Consider the following 7,628-nt stretch of genomic DNA (forward strand, 5'->3'; position numbering starts at 1 on the left):
CTTTGCGTCCCTTGCCTCCCACAAAATTAATTTCCTTTTTATACAACTGGCTCTGTCTTCCTCACTTGTACTGTTCTAATTAGAGCCCCATTGCTCTTTTCTCTGTCGTGCATATCAGATCTGAATTATACCTGGGTAGGAATTCCCTCTACTGTATTTTCAACAAATGGTCATACAGCCTCCCCCATTGAGAGAGAATTCAGTCTTAATTGTTGAGGATATTTTTCCATATATTGAATTGAACCATGAATCACATTCAGTATGATCAACATTGTAACATGGCAGCCACCAAGACTCCATTAATAATAGCACAATGGATTGAGAATTAGGGCCAGATGAACATCACTCCTTATAATATTGAACGCACAGTTTGTTGTAGAAATACAACAACTCAAACAGGAAAGGAAAAGAAATAGGCAGGAAAGAGACAGAGTTGTTTCCATGGTAATCTTGTATATAATGACCAGAAGCCTGTGGGTGCTATGGGAGTAGGACTTTTAGGGAAGTCTGATGCCAGCACAATATCTCGTGAATGAAGCCTGAAGTCAAAGGGCGCTCAGGTCTCAGCCTGTTGGAGCTGTAGAAGGTGATAAGACCAATTCCTAAGAGGTAACTGCAAAAAGAAACGGAGATAAAACCAAGACACATGGGCAGTAAACTCCGTAGGATCCTCCAGAATTAGCATGATCTCCAGTTTCCTGTTAGGGAGCACCAGGAGACTAAACCAACTCTTAAGTAGGTGACTACATAAAAAGACAGAGGGACTGCTGAGCTCAACATGCCTCAGGGCCCTCCAGGAGTCCTGAAGGCACTCTCCAGTACCCTGGTAGAGCTACATGAAGGGATAAAGCCAGCTTTCAGTGGGGAAGGGTGCAAGAACTCAGGGGTGGAGGCATCCTGTCTCTGAGCCTTCAATTCAGCAACATTTATTAAGCACTTAACTGTATGTCAGGCACTGAGCTAAAGAGCTAGGAATACAAAGAAGCAAAAATAATAATAAATTTCAAGGAGATTATGTTCTAATAGACAGCAGAGAGAACAAGATATGTGCAGAATAGATGGAAGATAGGGTTAGCAGGAAAGTTGGGGGGTCTGAAGCCCACCTGAGGTCTGACATCTGGTTAGGGCTTGTTAGGACCATGGCAGGGGACAAAGCCAACTGCCTGCAGTGAATGGGCAAGGAGAAACAGATGGAATTCAGGTCAGTGGGCATTGGGCCTCCAAGGGTTGAAGGCATAAGGCAGGGACTGAGGCTATCACATGGCTATATTAATAGATGCGTGGGGAGAACTTTTGATGATATGTAATACACGTTATAAAAAACACTAAAAATCAGAGGAATAAACGAACTTTTCTTTAATATGGTAAACAGTAGCTTTCCAAAACCAAGAACTAGCATTTTCAATACTAAAGAGACCTTTCCAGTGAGACCACAGTCTAAGCAAGAAGCTCCATTATTACTACCTACCAACTTTCTAATCACCCAAATTTATAACCTTAGAGTTGTCCTTCACTACTCATTCTCTTTTACCCCATGTAGTCAATCAGTGGCCAATCTAGAAATGTTAGATATTGTAATAAGACAAAGTAAATAAATTGATGGAATAAACATAAGAAGAAATAAAAGTATTGCTAGTTACGCTTTTAGCTGGTGACCTCATCAGCTCTCTTGGATTCAATGATCATTTCTATCCAGAGGACTCTCAGATTTATACATCTAGCCCATAGGTTCCCAAAGTAGGTAATACTTCCCCCTGGGGGGGGGCCCTCGAATGATCTGGGAGGGGGTGGTAATAGCCTTGGGTGCAATTGGGGGGGGTGTTGAATAAAAATAAGGGGGCAATGAAAGCATAAGGAAAGAAGAGAAGATATGAAAAATTTGAAAAACAATTTGTACATGTTTCATCTGTTGTATAACAGATTTAGAGTTGTAGCGATTACATTATTTTCCAAATAAACACACAAAATGCAAGTTATAACCGATCGGAGGTCAAGTTGCTGCTGACAAGTCTTAACAAGCAAGTGTTGGTAGGAGAGTGGGTACTGCATTGTTGAAAAGTCCATGCATTGACAGGAATATGTGCATGTAATGACTTGTTTATAATACAATATTTTATGGTTACATGGTACAATATTGCATCATCAAAATTTTAATGCAGGAAAACACACAAATCTACAATAAATTATTCGATTTAAGATGAGTCTTTTTTTGAAAAAAAATTTTTTTAAAGTGACACAAATTAAAAAAAAAACCTTTAAAGGGTTAAAGAAAGATTTCTAGGGGGGCACTGAGAAATTTTTTTTTTGAAGGGGGCAGTAGGCTAAGTTTGAGAACCTCAGACCTAGCCCTTGTGTGTCTCTCTCCTAAGCTCCAATCCCACATCATTAATTAGAGATTTTACATTTTGAATTGGGATTTCTTTTAGTCCTCTCAAACTCAACTCTCATGACCTACGCCTGAAACAACACATCACACACAGGAATGGTCAAACCTTTGCTCTCACCATTACCTGTAAGTGTTCTACTTCCATGACCTACAATTCTGAAATTACTTTCTGACCTCATCTCTCATCCCATCCTTCTCTATGCTTCACTTCTCCTAAACCTATTTCTTTATTTCTCACTATGACCATCAAGGCCTCCACCCCTCAATATTCTCCCAGGCCATCACCTTTGCTTTGTCTTCATTTCCTCCCTCCCTCTCCCAATGTTGACTTTATAATTAAACAGTTTAACATTACATTATCCTTTACTCAAGATCCCAGGCCCCCTTTCCCTATTGCCATGCATTCTTTGCCAAACCCCAATCCTAGATTGTTCCCAATATCAACTTTCTTTGCTACTGCTACTCACAGGCTGACAAATGGTGCTGAAAGAAGTTACAGTGTGATGATGACTGGGTCCACTCCGAATTTAAAAATTTACATTATCTAATATCAATTATCTAATCTATATCATTATCAACCTATATCTAATCTATATATATATAACCTGTACTTATCTATGTCCATATATCAATCCATATCTAATCGATATCATTATCTAATATCTAGTAACCTTTACTGCAGTAAAGCAGTCCTTTTATTCTCCCCTAGTTGAATCTCTATTGTATTCAGCGCAGTGGGTCTTCTAAACCTTTTTCCTTTCGAAATGTTTCCATACCACCACTTCCCTCCCATTCTCTCAGTAGAGGACTTTGGTATTTTCCTGAGAAAATAAAGGCCCTTCATTGTGAGATCTCTCTTTTCCTCTTTCCGCTATCTCAAAACTCTTGACATAATCCCTATTCTCTTGTGCCTCACTCCAGTCTCTGAAGCATCCCTTCTCCTTGGCAAGGGAGACCCTTCTGCTTGTACTGTTGACCATCCCCTATTGTTTTCTCTGTCACAATTTCCCTTCACTTATATACTTTCTGTCTCTAGTCTTCACTCTCTTCCTCTTTACTGGCTCCCACCTTCTTCCTCAACTATTGTCAATCTGGCTTCTGACGTCTTTCCTCAGCTGAAATTGATCTCTCTAAAATTACTAACAAACTCTTAATTGCCAAGTCCAGTGGCCTTTTCTTAATCCTCATACTCTACAGCATTTGATACTGTTGACCACCTTCTCTTGGACAGTCTCTCTCATCTCAGGGCTTTTTATAACATGGTTCTCTCTAGGTTCTGGACACCCCTTTTCAGTCTTTTGGTGGATAAGTTTCCATATTGCACCCTCAGACTCTCTATGATGATAACCCCCAGGCCTGAATATGCAGGCCTAGTCTCTCCTGCGTTCCAGTCCCACATCAAAACCATTCTGAACTGGATATTCCACAGGTATCTTATGCTCATTATGTCCAAAACGTAACTTAATCACTTTTCTTCAAAACCCACCCCTCTTCAGAACTTTCATGTTTCTTTGTAGGACACGATCAACTTTTCAGTCACCCAAGTTTACAGCCTCGGGGTTATCCCTCACGTCTCATTCTCCTTCACTCCGTGTAGTTGATCAGTTGCCGACTCTTGTCGATTCTACCTTCACGACGTCTCTTGCATCTCTCCCCTTCTCTTTAGTCACATAGTCAATATCTCTCACCTGGGCTATCGCGATAGCCTCCTAATTGGTCTGTCCTTCAAGTCTCCTGTCTTGCTTCCTTCACACAGCTGCCAGTGATACTCCTAAGGCACAAGGCTGACTACATTACTCCTCTGCTCCCTATTACCTCTTCTATTTGACCTTTATAATTTAATTCCAACATACCTTTGCAATCTTATCATGCATTACTCCCCATTATAGGCACTAGTGTGCTGCCACTAGTAATTTTGTTGTTCCTCACAAGTGACATCACATCTCTTGTATCCCTTTTCAGAGGCTGTATGCCATGCCTGTAATATACTTCCCACTCACCTTCTCCTCTTAGAATCCCTACGCCCCTCCAAAGCTCAGCTCAAGGGCTACCTCCTTCATTAGGCCTTTCTGGATCTCCACAGTTACTTGTATCTCCCCTGCAAAATACCTCATATTTTATCTTATATTTATTTTATAGATGCTGTTGGACCAAGGCTTATGACGATGACTCGTATGTGTAACAGGATTGCATGAGTCACTTACCTTATTTGTTGCTTATCTCTCAGATAATTACATGATTTGTTCTCATGTTTACTATCATTCGGAGTTATATGGGGAGTTATATGGTAATCCAGAGACGTATCTGGAAATTTTCTCATTAGAGACAGGGATAGGAACTAGACCTATGATTTCACTCGTATGGGAAGCTCCCAGGTAATGAAAACTTCCTCTGCCAATATAGATCCGCAAATGCTCTGCAAATCAGTCTTAGACAATTAACTGGGCCACTGAGAGGTTTAATGAATTCCTCAGGATCACACAGCCAGTCAGAAGCAGGACTTCAAGCCAGGTCTTCCTCAATCATTTTTAAAAGTTCAACATCTCTGTCAATCAACTAAACTTAGAACTCCCACCAGTTTTTAATAAACTGGAGAAATTTTTTCCTAATAATAATTACTTATATTAATATTATATTATTATATATTATACACATTATATAACATGTTATAAACTTACATTAAGTAATTATGGTAATTACTTATACAATTACTTTTGCCTAATAGTAATTACTCATATCTCTACATTACATCCCTTAATCTCAGGATAAAATAAATATTAAAGTGACTGAATGTACAATTTATTAATAATGAAATCAATAAGATATAATTATCTATAATATTTTAGCTGTGACAATAACTGCCCAAGTTATCTCAAACCTCCAGTAATAGCAGATGACTTCACTTCCAAGAATACAGTTTTACACAGTTTAGTTCATTGAAGGTATGCAGCAAAATCTCCTCAAAAATTCTCTTCCTATTCTTTGCAAGATAGAAGTTAAAACATTTCCATAAAGAAAAAAGGGACCTCTCCTTTTTCTCTGTCTTCACAAATTTCTCTCCAGTTATAACTGAAAACTGGCAGTTTAAACTGCCATTTTCATAACATCCCATTTGGCTCTTAAAGCTACAGTAATAGTAACTATAATTTCTGTAGGAGAGACTTTTGAAACAAGTGTTATATTTATGTATTCCTCAACGGAATGTAAGCTCCTTTAGGACAGTGACTTTTAAATTTTATCCCTCTTTCCCCAGTGTCTAGCACAGTGCCCAGCATAATAGGCACTTTACTAAATGCTTATGGCTTGATTGATGTAAGAAAAAAAAAAACCTAACAATTAGGGCTCTCCAAAAATGAAATGGCCAGTTTCAGGGGATAGTAAGTTTCCAGTCACAGGAAACTTGTCACATCATCTTCAAGTGGAGACTAGATGTTGTAGAGAGAACTTGTATTTAGATGTGAATCGGATTAGATGACTTCCGAGATCCCTTGACATTCTGAGTCTACATGATTTTGTAGCTTACATTTTACTATTTGCATAGGCAGCATCATTGATAGTATGCCACAAACTACCTACATGTACCATCCATCTATTTATTGTTCTTTGAGTTACTTGTCATTTTAATTCTTCTGAAAGCATTGTACCATGATTCCAAACTAAAGGATAACTTGGAGAAAACTGGTGATTTCATTCAGCTGACTTTTTCCATCTGATTACAGTTTAGAATTAGAAAAATCACATAATTTCCTGATCTATACAATAGGCCTGATCGAGGTCTGACTCTTTATGACTTCATTTGGGGTTTTCTTGGCAGAGATATTGGAGTGGTATCCTTTCCATTTCCATTTCCTTCTCCAGCTCATTTTATAGATGAGGAAATTGAGACAGAGTTGAGTGACTTGCTCAGGGTCACACAGCTAGAAAATGTCTGAGGCTAGATTTGAACTCACAAGATGAACCTTCCCGCCTGCAGGCCCAGTGCTCCATCCATTGTACCACCTAGCTGCCCTATTTAGGCCTAGCTAGCTTATTATCCATTTCCAACATTTTCCCAAAGCACAAAGGGTGATAAACCACTGTGACAAGATTGCCTTTTCTGTTGCATGATGTAACTTCGGAAATGCTAGTTTTTCATTCCCTTTATTTGTGAATTGAGTGTATCTACAATTCCTTGTTGTTCCCATAGTCATCAAAGTGTCTGACCTTTTGCAGATGAACTTATTACTCTATATTGAGGTTGGCTGGTCCTCACACTACAGACATTGTCTGACCCCAGGACCATACCTGAAGTCTTTCTGAAGCCCCAGTAAAGTCTGGCTTTGATGCTTTATCATGGTGTAGAGGACTAGACTCAGGCTTCTTAGAACATGTCGCTAGATCCCAGTCTGGCACATTGCGCCTAGCCAGAGAGGCTTCAATTATGGGCCCGATGACAGACTGTGTTGTATGTTGTCTAAAGTCGCCAGATGGTGAATTTTCTTGACTGTAAAGTGCTTTATCATGTGAAATAGTTGTTGGTAGGGCCAAAAATTTAGTGCTGGAAGGGACTTCAGTGATAATATATCTGATCCAGGGGTCAGCAGATTATGGCTAGCCAGGGACTGTATCGGTCCTGCCACTTATTTTTGTACTGACCCATGAGCTAAGAATGATTTTTACATTTTAAAATAAAGTTTTATTATATTTAAAAATGGATAAGCCATTCTTAGCTCCCAGGCCTTATATACAAAAAGGGTCTAGTGGGCTCAGCCCTGAGCCCAATTTATTTTTACTGATGAGGAAAATGAGACTCAGGGATGTTGTAACTTGACCAACATCACACAGGCAGTAAATAACAGAGCCAGCTCTGGAACCTAGATTCTCTGGCTCCAAATCCAGCACTAAACCAATTTATGCCAATGTAAATAAATATGTCGTAGCATAGCTAGGTGGCACAATGGATAGAGTACCGAGCCTGCAGTCAGGAAGACTCATCTTTCTGAGTTCATATCTGACCTCAGACACTTACTAGCTGGGTGACCCTGGGCAAGTCACTTAACCCTGTTTGCCTCAGTTTCTTCATCTGTAAAATGAGTTGGAGAAGAAAATGGCAAACCACTCTGGTTTCTTTGCCAAGAAAACCTCAAATGGGGTCACAAAGAGTTGAACTTGACTGAACAAATGAAAGGGAAAATGAATATCATAAGTACTTAATTCTCAAGATAGACATTCTGATTATTGATCCCAAACGACATGCCTTTTA

Source organism: Phascolarctos cinereus, unplaced genomic scaffold (genome assembly GCF_003287225.1).
Source record: "Phascolarctos cinereus isolate Bilbo 61053 unplaced genomic scaffold, phaCin_HiC Scaffold_4;HRSCAF=312, whole genome shotgun sequence".
Taxonomy (NCBI): domain Eukaryota; kingdom Metazoa; phylum Chordata; class Mammalia; order Diprotodontia; family Phascolarctidae; genus Phascolarctos; species Phascolarctos cinereus.